Raw genomic sequence first — 25,622 nt, 5'->3', positions numbered from 1 at the left:
ACCAGAACCCCTGAAGCTATGACGAACCCCTGCATGTGTTGGCTCAACCTGGGGAGGCAGATTCCTGAAAAATTGTCCCAAGAGAGCAGGACACACAGCGTCCTGCTGGAAACCCACCTGGCTCTCGGCTCTCCTACCCTTGATGGGCTGCTCTGTGCAGGTGGGACAATATCCTGATGGGACCTTCTCCTCCGTGTCCTGTGGTCCTCAAAACCTTCAGCAAGGGACCATGAGCCAGCCCAGGGGTGTGTGGGGCTGTCCCAGGGAGGCTGCAGTGTCAGTGGGATGTGAGAGGGGTGAACACTGGGTATCAAGGAGATCATGGGGAAAAGCAGTGGTGGATTTGGTCAGCATGATGGGCCGTGACACACACGCGTGGGTTGGTGTGTTGTTGCGCAAGCTGATGATGTGACAAGGGTCTGGAGCTGGGTTTTTGTCATACCAAGACAGCGTGTTCATGGTTAATAATCTTTACTATCACCCTTCCTGGGAATCAAAGAATGAGCGACCTTGTGCTCCTCAGGAACAGTACCTGTCTTCCCCTCAACAAAGGACTCAGAGCAACTCTTCAGTTAGATAGAACTGAGTGGTGGTTTTTATTTTTAAGATGCAACAGAGAAAACTTAAAGCTTAATCCATAACAGTGACACTTCACTTATCCAAGCAACTGGGAAGTGCTTAAATACTGAAGCCTGTGGCTTAATTATTTACCTGTGGCTTAATTGGGTGTAATTTTACTGAAGAGTCTGTTTATTTTCCTATGGAGAGGCTCTAAGATGCCAATAAATGAAAATGTTACTGGTCCCTACCTGTGCCCCCTGACATCAGTAGCACAGAGCTCATTTAAACCTGCAGAAACCTGGAAAAAAACATGGTTTTTCTGGTGCAATCAGGCTGTGGTTTCCTATCGCTCCGCAGCCGGGAATGTGTATGGAGGGGTGAGAATGACCCTCCTGTATTTCTGCACGGGTGGCATCTGGCTCAGGAGCACTCGGCAGAGCAGGGTGGCACGTGAGCTGTCGCCGATGCTGTGCTGGGAGCAGAGGGTGTCCCCAGAGGGGACAGAAAATAGTGTGACCCCCTGGAGCCATCTCTGGGGTGATCACACAGCAGCAACTTCAGCTGCACCCGAAGGGCTTAGGAGCAAAAGTCGAGCTGGGTTTAGGGAGTCTCGTGCTCTTCTGTTGTTTATTGAGACCTTATTTGCTTTTCATCCTCTGCAAATCCAATATTTGTAATTGTTTCTCTCCCAGAGCTGCAAAGCTTCAGTTATGCAGGATCAGATATTTAACTTGATGCTCATATCAGTGTGTCTGTGGGTATTTGCTGTTTATATTCCAGACACCAGTCCCTGGTGAATGGAGACAGACTGGGGCTGTACCCTGGCCAGTCACACTTATTTAGATGACCCTTTCGACTTCAATCTGTTATTCTTGCATGGCTAAAAATAGTTTTCCTGCATGAGAGGTTAGAGGATTGAATATAGGGGCTTTCCATTTGCATGCCCCGATTAGAGGCTAAACTGGCGCTTGTATCCAAGTGTGTGGAGAAGCTCTTCCACTGTTCTGCAATGTAAAGTGCTCTGAAAAGATTTTTATCTTGAATATCCATTTAATTCAAACCAAATGTGCTCGGACATTTGTGCTGGCTAGGTTTCCAATTCAGAGAGCTCTGATTTTTCTTCTCTATTCCTCCCCCACTCCCCAGCACAGAAGCTCAAACCAGGAACCTCTTTTTGAATCTCTGTAGGCAATTTCCTTGTAGTACTTGGATCTCCAAGCTTCATTGAACTTCTGCAACAACAGAAGCTTTATATCATTGGTTTTTCACCCCAAAATGCTTAGTTTCTATTAACAACCTTACAAAAAGGGCAGTGTATTACTACTTGGTGATCCCAATGATAAATGAAGCACATTATATGTGAAGTAAAGGCTCTATTTATCCTTGCTCTTTATTTTAAAGTCCCAGCAGGTTTAATGTGAGTAGCTTTCGATGACCTTCATAACAAATCAAGAATAAACCTCAGTGTATTCTCATGAAGGTGGACAGCATTGCAGGCATTTTTTAATTGAAATAACAATGATAGCAACGAGCTGTATTAGTAGTATTTGATACTGCAAAAAAATTAATGTTCACTGAAAGCCAGGTGCCAGCACTATTTGATTGTTTACCAACATAGTCATAAAGAAACAGAGTTATTAAAGGATCTGAAATCACTCAGTAATTCAGCTGCTGACGTTGATGGATGGAACTTGGCTGTTCCTCTTTGCTAAAGCTGCTGACTGGATAAATGTTTTATTCATGAAGCCCAGGGCAGGAAGGGATGCCAAAGGTTTAAGAATATTTTAAGAAACTCTTTGAGATGTCAAGCAAGTTATCAGGTGTTGTTAAGCAAAGGAGCTGAAGTACTACATTTAAACACAACCGAGCTCTCAACATATACAACAACAATACATCAAAAGCCAGGATGCAACTCTTGTCTCAAGCAGTATATGGAATGATGAGCTGGGAATACAAGTCCTTTTATTTCCTGCACCTTTGTACCTTCAGTCATCTCGCAGCCTTGTCTCTTTGAGCATTGTTATACCAAAGGGAATTTTCACACATCACACTGTGAATTTAGGCTTGGCAACAAATAAATATTTAGACACCAAACCCTACAAGGTCACATAACTCGGATCAAAGACAAAATAAATTATCTCATGACAATGCTCGTGAAAATTGCAGCCAGAAGTGAACAGTTTGGATCAGAGCAAGAGGATTCTGCCTGGCCTCTCAGTTATTCAAGATGGTAATTATTGAAAGAGGCTATTATCAGAAAACAGGGTAATGAGGAATTTCCCTCTGTCCTCTCCACCCTGCCCCTGCCTCCTGTCATCCAAGGGCCATGTCTGCCTGTAGCTCCTCACCTCTTTGGGTGTAATTTGAGTGATTCTTTCCAATACCTTGTCCTGTTCTATGAGAATTCAGATCTGGAGATGTGGATCCTTTGATTTTTATTTTTTAAATTTTCCTTTTAATAGGAAGATGTGTTTTGTATAGAGAATTTTAATGAAGACATCTTTACCCCCACAAGCTCTGGCGTGGACAAGTGTTTGAATATTTCATAATCTATATTAATAACGTCTTTTAAGTTTCTGCAGTCTCATAAGAGCAGAACAGATGAGCTCTTGATGGAACTGAACTGTCATTCTGAACAAAGTGACATTAGAAAATAGCTCTGTTTCCAAGTCTAGCTGTGTGAAATGTCCCTCCTTGCCAAGGGAGCAGCGAAGTATAGTTTAAATGTGCCTTATTATGACATCTCCAGAGTATAAAAATTTGGAGAGGTATTAAAAATGAGTAATTAAAACTGAAGACTGATAGGTAATGGTGAATAAAATGCATATAAGTACTGCGTTCCTGCTGCCCTTTTGATTTGCAGAGATTCAGTGCGAAAGACCAAAGGCATATTTCTCATGGGCCCCAGTTAAAATTCAAATCCAATAGACTGACACTGAAAACTACTGTCAAAAAAAGCTGTCAAGTTGTATCAAAATAAGTCACTATATTACCTCTCTCTATCTGTCAAAGGCATTGATTATTTTCAATAGAAGAGCCCTCTGACAGTTGCTGAAACTGAAGAATCCTGTGTTGAAACGATTTGGTTGACACATGTCACTATTTCCTAAACAGATAAGTCAAATATGTTATTTTTGATTCTTTCTGTAGGAGAAAATGTGTTTCAATAGTATTTTATGAAATATAAATAATGTGAGAAAGAAAGGAATATCCATTAGTACTTAACTTTCTCAACCATTTGTACTCAGTGGGTTTTTTTGGTAGCATCTTTTTAAAATGTTCTTTGCATAAAATCATGTGTTCCTTTGGTGGTTGTGATACTTTGCAGGGATTTTCTAAGATACCCTGAAGTAATTCAGATAATCAGTGAACCGTCTTGGTGCTATTCTTGATCTCAGCTGACAGTTTACTGTTGACTACACTAAACTTCTGTTTTCTACCAGTCACACGTCTGTAGCAGTGATACAGACATCAGTGTTCTGCAAAATTCCCATTTGCATTGCAGATGGACAAACAGAGAAGGGCAAAATAAGGACTGTATCTTGGACTTGCTGCCAGTTTTTGGAGTGAAACTGGGGCTGAAACTGTATGCAACAGAGAATGTCTCCAGTACGTTCCCTTGGGAAGAGGCTGTTGGGTGGCAGAGCCATCGTGAGTTACTAACGCCATTAAGAAGGTGAGAACTGGCTCAAGAAGCAGCAGTCAGAGACAAGCTAATACCCTTGTACACGGTCTTTATTATTCATTAGCACATATTGTGCTTCCTCCTAAATATAATTCAGGCTACACTTGTATCGCATTAAGATAACACTAAATCTTTCTGTAATTTGAAGGAAATACTGCTCCCAGCTGTTGTTGCAGGAGTGAATTAAACAAAATCCGAAGAGATGCTAAAGGAAGAACCATAAAACTCCAACTGCATTTGGCACACGTCTCCTTCTGTGCCGTTTATCACAGCAGCGGTTGCGAGCGGACCTCTGCACTTGTGAACATGATGCCTCTGTGCTCGTGACATCTCACACCTTGGGAATTGCTCTGCCGAAATGTAACGAGCTCCCAAATCCCTCAGGCACTCAACACTTTGCTGCTTTCAGGGGAGCTGGGTACCTCGATGACTGATGAACTGGGCTGTCAAGGTCCTGGTGCAGGTTGTGTTGCTGCTCCAGGTGTTCATTAACATTTAATGAAAACGAGGTGCACAGGGACTGAGACAGTTCTTCAAAGACATCTGGGTGCCTGCTTTCATCTCACCATGACAGAAGCGAGCCCCTTAATTCCTGTGATGACCTGGGCTGTGCAGCACGGCTCTGTTCACACTGAGTCACCCTGGATGAAGTCCAGCATTTCAGCATCTTCTCTCTGTTACAAGTTTCTCCTGAGGCTATAAGCTCTTTGGAGAGATATCATTTTGGTTTGCATCTGTACAGAATTTAGCAGATAGGGTCTGGCTGCTCAGGAACTGCCAAGATGAGTTAATAATAATATAAAAATAAACATGTGTAAATAGAGATAGCGACAGGCACAGAGTTCTGACAGCTCTGGAAGGCTTTGATCTTGCACCGGTAAAGATCAGGATGTGATTCTTCCCCAGATGACAGGCTTGGATGGAGAAAAGAAAAAAGTGCTTTAAACAGCCTGTAAAGTGTGCCTCCATCGTCCTCCTCGGGCTCCCTCCCCCATTAGCTCTGATGGTTTACTAAGAGAGCACGTCTAAGTACCAGCAAAAAAGCAACTCGGAAATTAACCCCAGCAAACTTACAATCTCACACCTGACCCCAGAAGTGTGTAGCATTGGTCATCCAAGTAATAATGGCTCACCGTAAAGCAGAGGAGAAATGTGCCATTAAAAGAGAAGCATGGAGTGAGCTGCTGAGTGGTGACAGCCCTTAAAAGATACAGACCAAAGTGTGGCTCTGACAGCGTGTTATACTCAGATGATAAAGAGAGGCAGAGAGTGGGAAAAGCAAAACAAATGGGGTTGCTGTGTACGTATGGCCAAAAGGGAATCACAGCATAAATGGCACCAGCGAGAATTTACAGTGTGTAGATGGACAGTCTGGTGGGGAGAGAAGCACCAGCCCTGTGGGGCTGGAAGGGCAAAAAGCCTCGTGGTGAAAGGGGGGATGCTGCGGGGGAGCATTTGTGCGGCCGTGGGCTGCTGGGTGCTGCTGGTGGGAATGAACTGCAGCCAAGGAAGGAGTGTGATTTAGGGGGAAGTGGCAGACTGAGATTTTTGTCTAATTGCAGATTTGCTTTCTGAGAAAATCAGATTTATGCTTCCCTGAGACGATTTTGCTAATAAGCCGATGACTCAGAGCCCGCAGCAGATGGGATTCTTTAGCTGAGGTAGAAACTACTGTTTTTGTCCTAGAAGGGAAGTAGCCATTTTTCTTTTCTAGAAAACTGATCACTGGAAAATGTGATGATTTTTCCTTCCCAGTGGAAACACAGCTTTCTCAATTAACACCCAGCTATGCTTCTGGACTCTTATCTGATACACAGGAGTTCTCATTAGAAATAAGTAAGTTGTGACAACTTAGTAAGCTGTATGATAGTGATTTTTTTTTTTTTTAAACAACTGCAGCAATTAATAGCATCTCAAAAGCCATTGCTAACAACTACAGCACTAAGTGGTGATTTGGAGTGAGCTCTTCAGCTGTCTGAAGGGCAAAATGTCTCCTGTTCTTGGTTGCAGGAAGGTGCTGCCAAGAACTTGGGAATATTTCTCTAGTAGGAACATATCTCTGTAAATCCTTGGAAAGGGACTTCCATCTAGACTCTCTTCATCTCTCTTCTTCCTCCTGTGGATGCTCAGAAACTTGATTGCCACTAAAGTAATTCAACTCTTTTTGAAGGAAAAGCATCCACTCTACAGCAAGTCTCTGAAGGATGGCAGTGAGCATGAATATATCATTATAAAAAGACATTCTGCATTCAGAAACCACATGTGGTCTGAATTGCACGGAGAGGAGTATTTCTCTTCAGAGGCTATAGAAGTGTGTGGTATGTAGGGTGGTGAAACCTTTCCTGACATTGTTTTGTTTAAAATCCTTTTGAAGACTGTTGTGTTCACCTTTGTTGAAAATTGTGCTACAGCAGGTAGAGGAGGTGGCTTGTTTGGCCTGGTGCTGTGTGCGTGAACAGACCCTGGGAAGCAACAGAGGTTGCTTCCCTCCTTCCCTTTGTAGAAAGAAAGCTGAGGTTCTAGATTTGAAAATGCTTTAAAAACAAATTCGGCTTTTATTTATGCTATAATACATGCATTTTTAAAAAATTATCTCTCTGTGGAGAGCTTCAGTGTTACGCAGTCATTTGTATGGTTGGCACCCCTTGAACCTGTACCCAGTATTTTATGATAATCTGTAAAAGACTGTAAGTAATAAATTGGCAAAATTTGCCCCAAAATTGAATCAAATCCAAAAACGATTGAGTTTTCTTGGAATTTACCAAAACTATAATGATCAAAATGCTGATAGGAAAATGCAGTGTGAGTAAAAGGAAGTTACTATTAATTGGATGGGACAGTTGACCTTATAATGGGATAAGCTTCAAACAGAAAAAGATCTTGAAGAACTCGATAGAAAACAGCTGCTCGGGTCTGAGCAGTGATCAGGAAAGCGTAAATATGAAATGGCACGACATTAATTTGCTGAATAGAGGACAACACTGAAAATATGACAGTGTTGTTCTAGAGATGGTGATACGGCCTCACCTCAAGAGGCATATTTGGTTTGGTTACCCTAATTAAAAAATGATGGAGCAGAAAATAGAAAAGGTTCAATGAAGGGCAGCAAACCTAATCAGAGACACAGAAAATACTTTAGTGGGAAGATTTGCATGCAAGCAGAGACTGCAAAAAGGTTAGGTCTGTTTATTTTAGGGAAGACAATACATGGGATGTGCCACTGAGAGACAGACTATGATGGTTATAAATAAAACAACAATGCCATGACTTTTTCCACTCTCGGAGAAGAAAAAGAGACATCAAATTAAATTTGAAGTCAATGCATTGAACAGATTTAATAGGAAGCACTTTTAACCTAAATTTTAATTAGCCTATGGGACTCATTGCCACAAGGTGGGATATTGAGACCGACAGATTGGCATCGTTTGTATGATTAGCAATAGCATCTGCAGTTAGGTGGGCTGGAGTTTCATCCTTTGTACTTCTAGCCATACGTGAAATACATCTTCTCCCTCAGGCATACTGGTGTGTAATCCTCTATTATGGGATTTTTACAGTGCCTTTTGAAGCAGTTGGCACAGGTTGGTCTCTAGGCCATTGCTTGACTCCAGAACTTTTGAATCCTGCTGGGCTATAATTCCTGGATTAAAAAAATAAGTTTGTTTTGTTGGTTTTATCCCTCTTCCCACCTTTATTGACTTCCTGGTGAGTTGCCTATGGATACATCAGTTTGGAGGAGGAGAGATTTTTGCTTCCCATGGAAGGTGTCTATTTGCCCCTTCTGGACTGGTTTGTTTTACTTTCTTTGTCCTTTTCATAGCTTGCATCCTCTACAGTCTTTAATTATTGCACATTTTGGACTTTTTCTCTCCAAACCAGCTGCTATCAATAAACTGGCCTAGTAATTATTTCTCTGGCTTCAGAAAATGGCTATCATGAAGTCAGCGGCACTAGGAACAGGTGGACTGCGAAATGTCTGTTTGATTTGGTAAACAGCATTAAAAAATTGGCACTTCGACTTAGTCCCTGTAACAGACTAGTTCTTCAGCGTTTGTTAATAAGATGCTGCATGTTTTCCAATGTCACAACATACGTTATTTGTCATTGCAAGGCATTAATTGCCCCCTTTTTTTTCCTTTTGAGAAATGTGGAAACTTAAAAACATATAGGAAATATCTCCATGGATGGAAATACTTCCAAAATGTACAGAAGTGTTTGATTGGGGAGAGCCCTTTGGGAGAAGGGGAGGGTACAGATGGATGGGCAAAGTCAGAGCAGGCTGAGCCTGGGGTACAGCGCCGGCACAGATGCTCTGCTCTGTGCAGCTCCTACTCCGTGCCCAAAAATTGTGCTCTGAGGCGCTTTATGCTTGTAGGACAGTTTAGCTTAATGGAGAGCTGGTAACTTGGCACACAGGAAACCCACGGTCTGGTCTTGGCTCTGCTCAGACCTCCTGGGTGAGCTTAGGGAAGGCACTGCAGCAACCTCAGCCCTCTGTAAAATGTACAGGCTTTGTGAGCTACTGGGGAGCAGCGTTACTGAATATGGGGTGAGCTGGTTACTGCTCCTCTTGAGGATGGTGCTGGGGATGGGGCGAGGTTGGGGTGCAGTCACTCACCACAGCCCCAAAGCTGGGAGCTGCCACTTTTGCAGCCCCACACAGAATCGTAATGCAGCTTCAGTACCAAAAAAAAACATCTGGGTTTTTCTGTTCATCTGTTCTTGTAGTCTCGGGTTTTATTCCATGTTCCCCTCCATGGTCTCTGGCATTTGGAAGTGCTGTTTTTCACTGAGGCTCTCAGTAGCTCGGTCCTGCGGGAAGGGCTTTGTAAGGCAGAGAGCTGTTGCTGGGGGCTCAGATGGGGCCATGGCTAATGAGAGTTGCAGTCCTGCCCCTTCTATGTCTCTGAGGACAAACAGCACTAAAAAAGATCTGTGGGACTTCAGAACCCTTGCTGTGTTTTCTCCGTGTTGCCTGGAAGAGCAAGACTGAAACCAAGGGAGAGCAAATTTCATCCTTTGGGAGGGGAGACAGTGGCTGCTCCTCCTGAGAGTGCTGTGCAAAATTCATTCTTTGTTGCAGGTCACGAAGGAGCAAGTAAATAGATTCTTCTCTTAGGCTGTCATCCCTGTACAGCCACTCCGGGGGGGTGGAATTTATTCCTTCTACCACTGCTCATTGTCAAGGCACATGCATGGGGACCCTGTACCATGAAGGATAAGAAAGGAAGAGACACAACCTGTGGGGTTTTGGGGGGTTCTTCCCACCCCACAAACCCTGGATATTTGCTTCTTTCATTTTTAGTAGCTCTTTCTAGCACAGTAATCTGGTGATTTTTCATCTTAAGGGCAAGATGGGTGACAAAATTGAGCTGATACCAGCTTTACGTAGCCTGGTGGTTTTTAAACTGGAGAGAGCAGTGTCCCTGCACACATGGACATCTGAGAAGGCTGTTCTCCCGCTTGCCGCGCTAGCAGCACAGCTGTTAAAGCTCAGGAACATTTTTGGACAGAGAGTACTACGTTCCTGTGAGACTTTAAAAATGAATTAATAGAACATTGATTTAACTTACTGGCTTTTTGCAATGCCTTTGTTTCCAGGCAGTAAAAGTCTGCTTGCCAGTTGTCCAGCCAGAAGCCGGCATCCATAAAAACCTGCCCCAGACGGTTTGTGGAGGGCCTTAGTTAATTAAGATATGCATTATCATCCCTGCTTTGTGCTGCTTGTGAGAGAATGTAAAAAGCACGAGTAGACAACTGTCTTTTTCTCCTGTTTTGAGACTCATTCTTGATCCCACTGTGATTGCCAGCAACAGACAAGGAATAGAGACAGAAGAGTGAAAATTAATAGTGGTGGCATCTGAAACCTCCATCGATGAGCTTAAAAACATGCATGCTTTAGACTGGGATGTTATTTGCAGGGGGCAACAGCTCATTCCTCCAATCTGAGTGCTGAAAAAATCAAAGAGTGTAAAGACCCATGCTGCCATTTCGTACAAGGCTTCAGATAGCACATGGACTTCTTTGTGATCAAATGGAATATATCCTGTTGTCTATGTAACTGTGTCTGTCCAGGCGTATGTGTTTTACAGAGTGGTTGTGTTCTTAATAGTATAGTTATGGGTAAAATGGTATTCTTAAGAGTTTCTCAGTTATTAAGGGCTTTTGGTCCTTGGCATGCAGCTTTGGTGAATAAGAAGCCGGCAGCATTTTGTTCTCAGTCTCCATTTTCCTCCTCACACAGGTTCTTTGCTTCCCTCCTGCTTTTTGGCCCGTTTGCTGTTGATTTGCACTAGGGCAGGGACAGTTCTCATTCTTCCCACAGGGACCTTCCCTCCCTGCACACCTTGCGTGTACCCTGCCCAAAAGCCCAGAGTGCCTAGCAGAGCCCAAATGTGTGAGTTTTACATTCTTCGTCAACGTTTGGTGTTGGCTCGAATTCCTTGGATGGAATGTACTCCAAGCGGATGGCTGGTGGAAGAAGAAGGATGTTGTTTGTAGTAGGGCAGGGTGGATAATGGTGGTACAAATCCTCCCCGGTGCCAAATTAACCGTGTACCATCTGGCCTGGGAACACAGTGACCTTCAGGCTTCAGTGCTTCGAGTGTAGCCTTTTCCTTGAAGATGGATGGATTGGGAAAGGTCTCTGGGATATGGGGATACGGCTGCAGTAAGGTGCCCACCACCTTTCTGCTACACCATCAAAAGCTTGTCTGGCTGTGAGCTCTTCAGGATGCTGTGGTTGAGTTGAGTTTGGCCTACAAGGAGGTGGGGAAGGGCTCTGAAGGCGGTCAGCAGCTTCTCTTCCCCCGAGGAGGAAGGTAAGCTCCTAAGCCCTAGACAAAATGCTTATCACTTAGACAAATGCGCAGAGATCCCCAAATCCTCCCTAGAAATAGGGGACTGCAATATTAAATGTAATTATGAAATGTCTATGGAGCCTCAGCTACAGATGGAGCTTTATGACCGGTTTGAAGTAATGCTGCACCAGCATCAATTATTCCCAGCAAGCACACAGAGATATTTTTGGGGTGATATTTTCGTTTTACAGCAGTATTCAGTCACTTGCAGCCACCAGCCAGGTGTCTCCCCATTTGCACCCCAAGCACGCGGTGATCTCTCATCAGTGCACGGTCTGTCGTGTCCTGTTGCCTCAAGAATCAACAGATGAACGTTTTACCCTATCTCGGCACCTATGCTGTCAAAATTACTGTGAATGAGGGAGCCTGCCTCTCTGCCGCTGCAGCTGTGAATATTAGCTACAGAGCAGCACTAAATCTTGTTTAAGCTACAGTCATTCCACCCAGTGATGAATGTCACTACCTGAATAATTTGGGTAATTTCCTGCAGCTCTAGTGTACTAGCAGAGAAATGAACGTTAATTTACTGCTAATTTAGTATACTAACCCTTAATTAGCAACGAGCAAGCTCTGAAATATTGGATTGTGAAAGCTCGTCAAACTTTTACCAAAAAAAAAAATCACCCCTCCCAGCTGAACTCTTCACTCTGTTTGAGGTTATTAGCAAAATGCTATGGGAGTGCTGTTCGTTACCTCTCACTAGGATATATGTAGCTGGGAACACCCCCATTTACCACTCTCGCTGCAGAAGTCCATTAAGAAGATTCTCACTCTTATGCAGTATATTCAGCTGTTGTACAGTATTGCAGTGTGTGGGTATGCCGAAGCTTTAGTGACAGGCAGGATTAATGGCACAAATTATTAGTGGCTGGTGCCTAAAAAGGTGAAAGAAAGGCTGAGTCGGTTTGGGCTGGGTTGTTGCTCCAGGAGGCAGTGTACGTGGCCATGTAAAAAAGCTGGATGTGACACAACTACGTCTTCTCCCACTTCCTTCTTTGCGCTGTTTTGCCTTTGCCAGTCAGGTCTAGCATATCCTGCTCGGCCCTGTTTTAATTTATTTATTTGTTTGTTTGTTTATTAGTGTGATAACTTGCACTGTAAGGCACAACACAGTCCGTGTGACATGAGTAGGGCAGCACTTGCAGCCCTACCTGTGCATGAGGATCGTGTGCAGTGGGCTGAGCGGTGATGGAAAGTGGTGGGGCAGGAGGAGAAAGGGACACTGGGGGAGATGGAAGACCGCAGAAAGATGTGTGTGTCAGCTGAACTGCTGAAGCCAAACCAAACACTAAGCTGGGCAATGGCCCAGCACATGACTTATCCATGGCTCTGTGTCAGTACTTGAGTATTTTTCCAGAGAAAAGACTAAGCTGTCAGCTGAAACTTCATATTGTTGAAGATGAAGTCAGGCAAAGCCCCGTAATACTGGAGAGTTCTGCTAGTTGTCCAGCCCTAGTTTCCTCTGCTCTGCAGGATTATTCAGGTGTCATCTGGGCCAGTAACTCAGTAACAAGAGAGGGACTTTTAAAAAAGTGAAGACTTTCAGTGCATTCCCTGTCTCCATGGGAGTTGGACCTGACTAGATTTGCTGAGCCCTTCTTCCACAGAATATCGTTTTCTTGAGGGAAAATTTTGCCTTTGTCAAATGAGCTCTTTCATGACAGAGAAAGAGAAGAAAAAGGTTTCTATGCTGGGACCTTCTCTTGCCACTTCTAGGCAGAAAGAGACTGAGATGTTAACATACAGGTGAGAGGGATGCATTCTCCATCCCCATTTTGTGGTGCTGCCCGTGTTGGAGAAGGGAACAACCATCCCTGTGTGTCTGTTTTTGGAATGGGCCAATTCCACCCAGCTATTCTTTACAGGGACTGAGCTGGGAGAACCCCTTACTCCCTCTTGTCTTGTTACACGCATGTAAGAGCAAAATCTAACATCAAAATTAGCACTTAAAATCTATTATTTAAAGAAGTATGCACTTCCATATTTATGTGATGGGTATTTTACTACTGGAGCCCTTTAATAAGGTCATACATGTTATATTTATCTGCAGTATATTATTTAGACTCAAAGGGTCTAAGAGATTCAGGTAACCTGACATAGATGTGTTTATCTCAGTTTGGACACAAGCAGCTTCTAGTACAGTCAGTGGAGGGAAACTGGTCCTTTGCAAGTGTCATTCGTTGTCCCAAAATAGATGTGTAAGACAGGTGAGATGAAATGAATCCCAAAAGCCCATTTGTATTGATCACAAAGGATGCTGTGGTTGTCAGGCCTCAGTGGGTTGAGTACCATCCCACAACTAAGCCTTCTGCAGGGCTCGAGGAAAGAAAGGGCCCTGATGAACATGAGAAGACTGAAGTTCAAGTTGTGAAGACGTTTGTGTGTGTTTGTGCTTCCGTAGCTACTATTTCATGTAACAGGCAGCTTTAAGATCTGTTTCACTGCAGCAAAGCGGAGATCACATTTACAGAGTGAGAATCACTGACCCTGAAAACAACAGTTAAAGTGAGACTTGGAGCTCAGGTTGGATGGGAGAAAATCTAATGTGTTGTGGTTAGAAGGTACAGAGCAGATAATTGTGTTATTAACATGACTCTCAGGAAGAAGGTGATGCCCTAATATCTGGCACTGGATGCGACTATGTCCTGAACTTGAGAAGCATGCTAAGAACTGGAGTGGCCTCAGAGGACTATGAGAAAGCCCATGGCCTGTTTCATACCCATTTAATTGGTGAAGTCTGGAAGATCACAGCCCTGGTAATGAAAAGTCAGTCACCATCTGTAAGTGCTTGTAATGGGAGGAAGGGTTTGCCAAATTGCCCTTTATCCTAGCAGAAGGGAAGGCCAGTGGTAGGTGGAGTACGGAAGAGAGCAAATCGGGGATGGAAAGAAGCAGGGGTTTTGGTGGGACCGGCCCCTGGTGCAGCACACCCTGCCCATGCCAGCTTCTGCTGCACTGTCAATTTTATTATCATCAGGAGGGGCTGTTTTTCTAGCAGAGCTGCTGTAGTTCGAAGAGGGATTAATTCAGGGAAGTTTGTGCTGTGTAGCAGGTCAATATAGCTGATCATGACAGGCTCTATGGGAAAAAGGACTGTGTCTCCATAAATCACGGCTGTGGTTTTGTCCAAATGGTTTGGAAGCAAGCTCTTGTTTACTAATCTGTAAAGTCTTTAAGCAGAAATTTAAATTTTCTTTCTGGAAGCTCTTTAAAATTGATTCCCACAGTAAACCCAGCTTCAGGAAATCCAGGACAATGCCAGTTAATTAATTAAGGCGATTAACAAGTAAACTGGTGCTTCCTTTCACTGTGGGCGAGCAGTTGGCATTTTAGCAAACTTTGCCTCATAATAATAGTAATACTTCTTGGGGCTGTCACACTGTCCTCCCCCACCTCCACCCTTTCCCAATTATAATTCTCTTCTTTTGATCTTGGAAATGTTTTTTATTTTTTTTATCTAAAATATGCTGCTTGGAGATGACATTTTGTGAAATGTTCGTTTTAATTATACAGGGATGGTTATCACTGCAGGGATGTTGGCACTGGCTTTCGATGCAGAATCCTTCTTTTCTGCTGATTATATCTAGGAAAGCTCTCTGAGCCTTAGGCACCTGAAAACTGTAATGCATCATTGTTCGCTACTGTGAATGGCAGGGAGCAGAAATTAAAGCACAAGCAGGAGGGCAGTGGTGGTGGCATCATCTAACTCAGCAGCCTCTGAGGACGGCGAGGAGGCTGGCGTGCAGGTGTCACCAGGACCGTGGCCATACGCTTTGCGCATACTGGGAGACCAGGGTGATGGTAGTACCCGCCCAGGGAGGCCGGAGCCATGTGTCCTCCCTGCTTTGTCGGCTCCTAAAAGGGATTGAGGATGGGAGTCACGAAGGTTTTGCAGCCAGAGGAGCACTGACACCAGCCGGTGGCCAAGCTGCCAGAGCCTGAGGCTGTCCATGGCACGGGTCTTGTTGGCTGGACAAGCCTGCAGTCTTGGGTCTCCCAAAGCCTCGGGTGCAGCAGAGCTGCGGTGCGCATCCCCATTCCCCTGGACCCGTGTGAAGGTGGCGGGGCTCCCGCCTCTGGTGTTGGCACCCACCCATCTGCCCAGGCACAGATTTGCCTTGCTGGCAGCAGGCTGATCCAGGCTAGGGCTACTAACAGAGCTGCTTTCTCAGGTTTCACCATAGAGGTTCCCTGTTCCTAAGACCCATGTACAACAGTGGCCTTTGCTTTGGGCCAGGCTGCTGCCTCCTGCTTGTCTAATACTTCTTGAGGTTTTTATCTGTCTCTCTGGGACTGCCTGAATAGTAAAGTGCTCCTTGGTTCAGGTAGGGGTGGTGCAACCTGAGGGCATAGTAATAACACTCCTCAGCTTTAGTACTTTCATGAGGAGACACAAAAATACCTGTAAGAAAAGAAGCTGGAGCTTTTTTTGTGTGTATTGTGCCCACGGGCCAACACAGGGTGAGACCTGCCCGGGGCACGGGTGGGCAGCTGCGGCTTTCCCCTGTCCCACTGGGTGCAGAACATGAACCACGGTCACCTCTTGGCGTGACTTTACAACAACACTATTGCAGCTTTGAGAGATTCCCTGTGTCTTCAAATGAACTTTCTTGGTGTCATTCCCTGGGTTTTAAACTTGGCCCAGGGTACCCACATTAGCATTTGTGCTCTTACGCCGACCCATAGGGGCTGTCTAATGAATCCCGCGGCCATAAGGCTTTCTCATTACATGTATTGCAATGTGGCCTCACAGTGAACTGAGACTTGAACTTTATGCTGAACAAACATGTGACTAATGGCAGGTCCTTCCCCAGGGACCTTACGTTAAATAGGTTCCTCTCCAGATTATTAAAACTTCTGATTTGCCGCTTAGGTGAAGGTAGAGCTGAGTAAATCGTGGATATTTTGGATCAGTAGTAAAAGTGAAAAATTGGCTGGGTGGAATGAGCAGTCATAGTTCAGTGGCCAAAAAGAAATACTCTCTACTCTGAAAAAGTACTTCAGATCTCTGATCTTTAATTTTTAAAACTGCTCTGTCTTTTAAAAACCTAGGTCAATATTTAATTTCAGAATAGTGTTTAAAAAATTAATGGTGTTGACAGTTTGTTTCCTTATTGGGGCTAGAGGAAAGGAAAAGAGAGTGACAGAAACAACTCATTCCAAGTCATTTTGGTCCTTTCATTTCTGCTTTTCAAGAAATCTTACATTCAAAAAAATGAATAGATCTCCACTGAAATAATAACATAAAATGAGGCCTGTCTGTCTAATGCCACCCAGCTGTTTTACTACTATGGAAAATAAATGATTAATTTCTTTCATAAATGCAAAAAGAGAGTGTAAGAGCTAAGTATAAGCTACTGCTGTTATATCAGGCAAACTCGACTGTTAACTGAGCTAAAAGTACTCTAAAGAAAGTGATCATTAGGAGATTAGCTAAGTCTTTTTTATTATTAATGAAAACTGCTTCCAAATTCGAAAATACTCCAAACATCTTTAAAAAATGATGCGCATATCACTTGAAGAAAGCTCAGGAGTGAAAAGATCAACTTTAAAACCTTTTTGTCTTAACACAAAAGCACACTTGAAAGAAACAAAATACCCCTCAATTTCTCGTGCGATAGGATGTGTTAATGAATTTGATATATTCAAAGAGTGGGAGGGAGGTGAGCAGTGAGGAAGTTGCAGGTGGACCTGAAAGAAATGGATGAGGAGAAGCAGGAGGCAAGGAGCTGGTCCTGGGCAGAGCGCAGTCCCTTGGCACCAGCCATGCCACCTCCCCCCCCGCTGGCCCCAGTGGCTCCCCGTGCCTTGTCCTCGGCCCCTCCGCACCACCCGGGCTCGCAGAAGAAATCATTTTACAAAAAGGTCCAGCGCGGCTCCCCAGATGTGAGCGTGAAGGGCGGCGGGGAGGATGCCCTGCCTGAGCAGGGGATTATCGGATCCTTTTGTGCTTTCAGGGCAGCAGAAGGGGCTTGTGTGGGAAGAAGAACTGCGACAGTCCAGGGCCTCATCCCAATGCCCGCTTCAGGAGGAGGGTAGAGCTGCCCAACAACCCTTTCCGCGTGCAGCATGCCCTTTCCTGCAGCTCACACGCCTCTGGTTTGTTACAAAATGGAAAAAAACTATTAGCTAACTACCTAGAAAACTAATTAACCTCTTGTAGCACAAATCCTGGCTTTACTGTTAATCTCATTCAAGGAGTCCTTCTGTCCTGGTTTGTCCCTGAGCTTAACGTGGGGAGCAGCAGGAGCTGGAAGCGTTCAGCACCTTTGAAAAAGAGACCACATGCAGGCAGCCGGCATTAAAGGATGCTGGAAAATAATCCTCTGGCGCATTAGCTCGTGGATGTGTATGTTGGCAGAGATCACGTCAGTGATTCATGCCGAGCATCTGAGGTCACAGCAAAACCCAAGTTCTGTAAAATAATGCTGGCGCTTTTTTTAATCCATATTTATTTCCTGCTTTCAGGCACTTTCGTAGGTATTGATCTGATCAACGCGAGTAACTTTTTTGACAAACAGGCTTCTTAAAATGCCTTAAAAGCTTCATTATTAGGATAATGGAACCGAAGTTAAAAACAAATCAAACAATGCATGTGTAAAAGGTTTCCCCCAGACAGCTTGAAAATAAATTGAAAACAAATTCAATTAAAATAACAATCAACCTTTTTGTTCCTTTAGTGGTATGATTTCTCCAAGGCAGGCACACATGATAAGAGATTTCTTTGAAATACTTGGGATAGCACACCCATAGGCAGAACTACGCCAGATCAAAGCAGTGTTTTTGCTAAAGAACAGCCTGCCACTGTTAAGTTTCTACTTTAAGGTCTGAAATGTTGTTCTTTTATTTTCTGTTGTTTGTTTTCAGTCCCAGATGCTTTTGCATCTGCTACTGTTCTTTCCTCCTGCCTTTTACCTCACTAAGCCAGGCCCTAGATCTTGACCCAAAGGAAGCGTCTTATTAAAATTTCTTTTTACATGTAGCGTTGTTCTCTCCCTATTCTATATATCTGGTAGTTTTCTATTTCTCTGCTTACTCTGATACCTTTATGCTTGAAATTTCTTTATACCATTCGTCTTTTACACCCCAGCTGTAATGGAAACGGGGCTGTGTTGGGAGCAGCGTGGTCAGAGGCTGCTCGGTACAACAGGGGCAGGTCCAGCCTGGCCGAGGAGCTCTGTGCCAGCAGCTCTGGGCACTGAAACAAGCTGCCAGCTCCCATCACAGTCCCCTTGAGGATGTTTTACCGTTACAAATAGAATTACAAGCAGCTGAGGATTTGCTTTTCCGTTATTTGGTATGATGCTGGCGGCCCCACATCTGCAGCATTGTGTGCAAAGGTAAAGATAATGAAGGCAGCTACTGATGAGCTGTTGTTCACAAATGATTGTGCTGTATTGGCTCATAGTGATAATGGCATCCAGTTACTCACAGAGTGTTTTGTGCATGCTACAAAGCACCTCAACCTTGAAGCCACTCTGAAAAAAGCCACATTTTCTGTTTTAACCAAGATCTGGCACTGCAAGAACCATCCTTGTATTATTATCCCTTGATGGGGTGCTTCTCAGGGTTGTCTGTGCGTGCTCTTGTGAAATAGGAGCCTCTCAGCTGGGCTAGTGATGCTTTGGGTAAATTACAGTTCTATCTACAGGGAGCATGTGATGCTGTTTGCAGAAGAAACTTGCTGGTTTTGTTCATGATTCTGTTGCAAATTTGCTTGATGGCTACTCTTCTCTGCCGAAGTACCTTTTAGTCTTGAAGAAGCTGATGGGATTTCTGTTTTGAAGATCCATTAAAATGATGTATGAAATACTCCCCTGGGTGTGTTGGGACGTTATGTTCCTAGGGTGGTAACTGGAATTGATTTTTTTGAAATGGTACTCTGCATGAAGTGAGTATCAGCTCCATGTATTGTCAATGTGCTGGTAGGCATGTATGGACATATTAACACTGTTTTAGCAGAAGCAGAGGATTAGAGGGATCAAGGGCCATATTGTCATCTCGTTGTTTGCGTGGAATGGCAGCATGCTCTAAGTGTCCCAGGTCAGACGTGGCTGTTAGGGACGGCATCAGGTGTGAAGGCTCCAGTAGCTTCATGAAAGCCAGGCAAGGAGTTGGTGTCGCAGCACTGATTTCAAGCATGCGGGTTTTTATCTTTTGAATGCTGTTTCACCTGGTAGTTCCGTGTAATGGTTGGGTTCAGAGCTGCTACTAGTTTGGTTTGAAACTATGGTGTCACATAAGTGTGGTTGTGGTCAAAGGAAGAATTTGTCTTGTTTGTGAATGCAAAGTATATTCCTTGTTATTCCAGGCACCGTCACTTCCACATCGCAGATTGTCTGTTGAGTCATCAGAATTGATTTTCATGCCCCACTAATTACTGCCATGTCTGTTCCTTGGAAACCATGGCCAGTAAAGTTGTAGTTCATGGGCATTGAACGAGTACACTTTATTCTGAGATAAGTTAGTATCTTGAAGGATATTTCACATTAAATAGATGGAGAGGTCCTGCAACATTCCTTGCTGCTTTGGAAAATAATATGGTTACACTTACTATTCTGCAATTTTTCTGTTTACTTTTCTCTTGACTACGTGATCCAGTCAAACTGCAAAGCAACCAGCATAATTCCCATTTTATACAAGCTCTGAGTTCTACTGGCTTTATTAAAGACTTCCAATAAAATGGTATTTTAAAGAAATTTGGAAGATGCTTCCTTTCTGTCAACTGTTATCATCTGGCTGGCCAGAATAAGAATTTGAGGTAGTGATGGATTTAGAGCTACACTTGGATACATCAAAGAAAAGCCAGAATATGACAATGGCAGGGGTAAAAGAGGTGGGTGTGCTGCATTCTTCTGTAAAAGCAGCCACATCTGCAGGGTGTTCTAAGCTGGCAGTACCTGGTTACCAGAGCAAGTTCTGGTAATAAGGTGATGTTGGGAATTAAACTGGTTTTACTGGGTAAGAATCTGTGTCAGGATGCAAACCCCCCTCTCTCCCCCTCCCTCCTTCAGTATGGAAGGAGCAGGCACATCTCCCTCTCTCTCTGTTTGATGCTGACAGCTCCTTTTGTTTGGCCCCAGAGCCCCTGGCAGGGCCGTTAGGAGAAGGCAGCGCCGAGGCGCCAGGAGCCGCTGGGCACCTGTGGCCAGTGTGGGGATGTTTGGAGGCTCCAGGGGCACCCACAGCCGGGGTGGGGGTGCAGAGAAGCTTCTGGAATGCCCACAGTCAGGTCTGATCAGCCAACCAAAACGGGACTCTCGTCGAGACTCCGCCCATTGTCGCGGGTCTGTGGGAGCAGGAGCGAGATGGTGCTGCCGAGAGCCCCGGGATGGAGACCCCGCTCGCCTCGCCGCCACCAGTGTGGGTGAAACTGCTCGCGGGATTGCCAGTGTATTTATCCTTTACGTGCACATATGCACGTGTAACTTCCCATGCTCAATATGAGCACTTGTAAAATTAATCCTCACATAATCGCAGGTGTATTTTTCTCCTGTGCTTCCACATAAGCACGTGTAGCTTTCCGTGCTTAATACAAGCACGAGTAACTTTCCATGCACATTTGCACGCGTACTTTCCATGCTTAATACAAGCATGTGTACTTTCTGTGCACATTTGCACGTGTAACTTTCCGTGCTCAATACGAGCACATGTATAAATTATTTCCTCGCACAATCGCAAGTGTATTTTCCTCCCATGCTTCCACATAAGCGCGTGTAGTATTCCGTGCACATTTGCACGTGTAAGTAAATTAACCCTCGCAGGATTGCGAGTGTATTACAAATTTACCCTCGCAGAATCGCGAGCGTACTCTTTCCGTACACACTACGAGTTCGTGTGTCTCTTTAAAATAACCCCACACCGTGTTCATGCAGTGTGTGCTCCTCCGGGACTCAGGGGCGGCTCCGGCATTGTTTTGGTGAAGCCGTGTGCATGCACTCTGTGGACCGCCTGTTGTATCAGTTGCTGCCCCTTCATAATTTTCCTCAACTGATATCTGAACCTGTATTTAAGTCACTTTTGGAGTGCTAAAACCCTGTTTCTCACTGGGTTAATAAAAGTTGTTTTGGACCCTGTTGTCCCTTAAACTGACCTCGGGGTGCCTCCGTGACAGAATCCAATGGAGATATTTTATAGGTCAGATAGTTGGTGTTAACATCTGCTTCACAGCAGCAAGGCAAAGGGAAACAAGACAACTCCTGTGTTTATTTCTCTTTCAAACAAATATGATTTTTAGTAAGACTTTATTTACAACTTTTCTGGAATATTGTACTACTTTGAGCAATTACCAGGCCTTGCTTTTTGAACATGCAGAACCCAGGTTTGTATGAAATTGATGGGAGCTACAGGTTTTGAGCACCTATGGTTAAGAGAGAAAACAAAGCAAGCCAGCTCTTAACAATCTTTTCTTGCTGGATAACCCAAACCTTTGGACAGGTTTGGAAGCTGAACCTGAATCTAAATTTTACAAATAAGCTTTACTTTTTCAAGTGGCTGAAACAGTGTTCCAGGTCCTGCAATCGCTGGCTCTGAATATTATAGCTTGACCCCATCTATGATGATATAAAAGAATCAATTTACTGTCCACAGAGTATAGTCATTCCTGGGTGAAATGACTGGAAGCTCTTTTTAGCAGAATAAAGAACAATTTTAGGTAGGAGAGCAAATGATTTTACCGCCTGCTCTGAAAGTAATTAACAGAAACAGGGTGTAAGCACTGGCTTCTGTGCTCTCTGAAGTAAACAAAATAAGAATTTATGCTATTGACCTTGTTAAGTAACTAACATTTTTCCTCCTCTGCAATAGCTTTTGCTTTCTCTCACAGTTCAAACCCCCCTGAGCTTGAGGCCACATGCTACACTGAAATATTCAATTCTGCATTTGAATAAACTGAATAAATCCAGCCATACTGCTAAACATATGGTAAGTAATAGCATCATTAACAATAGCATAGTGCACGTTTGACAACTGAAGGGATCTGGCCGCTCTGTGCCAGGGGAGTGACAGCAGAGCAGCAGTCCCGGCTGCTCCTGCCAGCCTGGCCTGTCTTTCACTCTCCCTCCGCCTCTGCCTCGACCTTCTTGAAAATTTGAAAAGCTGCCTGTCTTCCTACCTGTGTCTTGGGCTCTTATCTTAGGCTGTCAGCTCTGAGGCTACGCAACACCAGCTCTGCGAGACTCGTTTTCACCTTTAAATGCTGCTGTTTATTTTGTGTGGCTGGGGATGAGAGTGTGGAGAGGAACGGGCGCCTTCGGCATCTGGTGAAGGCGACAGTCCAGGTGTGTGTCTGTGTCCTGAGCCTGTCCTTCCATGGCTGAGCATGTCCTGTGGCATTTCAAGCAAGCTGCATGACACTCCAGGGATGCCCACAATGTTCCAGCCTCTGCAGCAGGACCACAGAGCACTGACGCATGGTTTTAAACTAAAGGAGGGGAGATTCAGATTAGACATGAGGAAGAAATTTTTTTACACCAATGGTGGTGAGAGCCTGGCCCAGGTTGGCCAGAGAGGTGGTGGATGAACCATCCCTGGAGACATCCCAGGCCAGGCTGGACGGGGCTCTGAGCAACCTGAGCTGGTGAAGATGTCCCTGCTCATGGCAGGGGTGGCACTGGGGGACCTGGGAAGGTCCCTTCCCACCCAAACTATTCTGTGATTCTATGATTCTATGGCGCATTCACTACTCTGAAGCTAAGAGACCAGCACTGGGGCATGTGGAGGTAGTTGGCAATGTAAATTAATTTTGAACTTGTTCAGAGGACAGCACAGCACTCTTTCCATACCCTGTCCTCCCTGACCTGTTCTAAAGGGACAGGGGCTGTTGTTGCAGCCCAGCCCCAGAGGATGTGCATGAGATCCTGCCCTTCTGCCAGAAGTGCTCCTGGTGTCCCTTTCCTGCCCTGCTTCATCTTTGCTTCCCCTCCAAGCTGTCCTTGTCCTCCTGTCTCTCCTTTTCTCCTCTGTCCTTACCAGATCTGAAATCCATAAACCCAGCAAGTGCAACCCCTGCCCATCTCAGCTGGAAACACCAGGAGTTATCCCAGTTCTCCCAGAAAGACCAAACCTTTGCCCTCTGCATCTCAAAGGGCAGCTCTGTGAGCAAATGTCAGCCCCCGTCGCCCTGGGGCCTCAGCAGCAGGAGGCCTCCTGCACTCTGCTTGGTTTCAGAAAAGGATTTATTTTGCATCTCGGTGTTGTTGCTGGTCTGGTGCCTCATGGAAACCACCCACAGCCAAATGAAACTTTTCCTGGTTTGATAGCCAGCTTTGCAAATTCTTTTAGACTCTTACCCACAGAAACAGCAGATGGCTTCTGACCAAAAAGTCACTCCATCAATATAATGCTTAATGCTAGGGGATAAGTATTAAGACTGCTGCTTTACTATGCATCCTGGATACATAAAACCAGTTCGCTTCATCATCTCGGAGCTCCCTTCACTTGCCACCTGTTATTCTCCTCCTGCGGCTCAGTGAGCTCCCAGATAATCTCTGTTTCCGCAGCGGTGCGATGGGCAGTGCCCGAGTGGGCTGAAGGTGAGCAGCTCAGGCTTCTGCGAATGCTTCCTGCTGCAAGAGGTTCTCCCCAGCAATTTGCCTGGCAATACTCATATCCCAAAAATCTGGGTTTGAAGCCATCAGTGAGTGTTTTGGGTAGGTCACCAGGTCACTCTGTCCCTCTGTTTAGATATTGTTCTCAACCTCCGCTAGCTACTGAGTTAACAAAAACGCCTCCGTAAATGAATTTCTTTTATTTCTTTATTTTCGGCAGGAACATTTTTTACATAAATGAACATTGCCTTGCGGCATTTGCAATCCAGATGTTACTGCTTTATGTTAATGAAGAGGACCCTGAAGTGAATTGACTATGAGGTGATGATATTTTAGAAAGTAAAAACAAAGCCGGGAAGTCAGTTCCTATATTTTGCATGGGCTGAGCTCTGAGAAATGCAGGAAGATAATAAAGCATAATAAAAGAGAAGTTAAAAGCAGATGTTTACTTTTTTTTTTTACTTAAGTCATTGAATATGCTTTGAATAATAATCGATACATGGACTTTTTTTTAAAATGTGATGGATTTTAAACAGAGTGTTTCAATGCAAAGCTATGTTATGTTGCTGGAGAAAGACACCATTGTATTCTTCTAACTCACTCTTGTTTTTAAAGGAGTATGAGAGTGCAGTGGGGGAGAGATACTACTGGTCTGCATTGGAAAGATCAAGAGCTTGAAGATGTGTTTGGCTGTGCCTCAGGTCTGTTTTGACTATGTAATCTACTGTGTGTATGTATATATGTGTGTGTATATATATATGTGAGCAGCTAGAAAAGAGAGCCAGGTGGTAGAACAGAGACATTAGTAACAGCTGAGAACTGTCAGTGCTGTGGGCTGAAAATAAGAAAACAGTTTATCTGCAAACAAGCAGCAATGCTTTAACCAAAGGGGACGGTTGGAAAGCAGAATGTTGCAGAGGGGTTGTGATTTTCAGCGAACCCATAATGTGTTATTGTACATCAGAAGTGTCAGCGTAGGTGTGTGTGCTTGCACGGAACATCACATAGGAGTTGTGAATGATAAGGTGTGTAGGGGTTCTTTGTGTGTCCAGTTGCTTCTATTAATTTGCGTTTGTTTGCAGGGCAGTGTGTATTTTAGGAAGACACACAACCTGTGCTCTCTGTGCTTGACTTTGGCTGACTTGACACATTTAATGCCCCAGTGCCAGGCATCAATATGCCTCAGATTTATCTCGCACACTGACTATTGCTTGGTCCTCAGCCTCTCCCTGTCCCTAGTGCCGGAGCCCAGCAGATGGAGCAGTGTTCCTGTCCAAGAGGGCTGCGAGCAGGGGGGAGGTTTTTCATTGCCTTGGGAGCGGGGCCGGATCCAGAGCAGCACTATGAAAGTCAATAGAGTTAAGCCGATCGGCCCCCTGTGCATCCATAAAATACAGAATAAAAGGTTCAGTATAAAAAAAAAAAAAAAAAGTATATGTGAGATTCACATTTTCAGGGAGGGGTTGTTTTGTAATATATATGTAAGATTAACTGAACAGTTTATATAGAAATATATCAGCTTTTTAAAACTTCATATGCTCTACAGTAGATTGTTTTTATCCGAGCTCTAATTTACGGTTAGAACTCAGATAAAGGCATAGGAGAATAGTCCTTTTGATCACATTGCTATTTTATGGTAACGGTATACTTTATTATTTTTAATAAAACACTAGTAGCTGCTGTTAGCTGTATTCCCACAGCAGCAGCCATGAGTGGTGGCACAAACAAGACCAGAGAACCCTACTCCATCTCTTTTTTTTCCTTAATAAATAATTGAAGAAGAAAATGAGAAAAATATGGTGTAGGACACAAACAATAAACAAAAAGCAGGGTCAGAAAGCAGGGCACATGCTTTGTTCTCCTTTAAACCTAGCTACTCTATTTTTTTGTTCTTGCTGTGACGGAGAAATGTACTCAACTCTTATTTGTAGTGAATTGTATCTTGGAAAAACATTTTTATATATGGCA

The 25,622-nt window shown here is 44.3% G+C and overlaps 1 long non-coding RNA gene across 1 annotated transcript in view; it reads left to right on the top strand.

Moving 5' to 3' along the window:
• Positions 1-24,347, top strand: part of LOC139828742 (uncharacterized) — a 72,293-nt gene extending 47,946 nt beyond the window's left edge. Inside the window, exons 2-4 of the long non-coding RNA XR_011740633.1 lie at positions 21,932-22,029; positions 23,875-23,975; positions 24,270-24,347. This is a non-coding gene — a long non-coding RNA (uncharacterized lncRNA). The remainder of the gene's footprint in view (positions 1-21,931; positions 22,030-23,874; positions 23,976-24,269) is intronic.
• The last annotated feature ends 1,275 nt before the right edge of the window (positions 24,348-25,622 follow it).

This window comes from Patagioenas fasciata, chromosome 10 (assembly GCF_037038585.1).
Source record: "Patagioenas fasciata isolate bPatFas1 chromosome 10, bPatFas1.hap1, whole genome shotgun sequence".
Classification (NCBI taxonomy): Eukaryota; Metazoa; Chordata; class Aves; order Columbiformes; family Columbidae; genus Patagioenas; species Patagioenas fasciata.
Note: the sequence above shows the minus strand (reverse complement) of the source record. Positions and strands in the feature narration are given on the sequence as shown.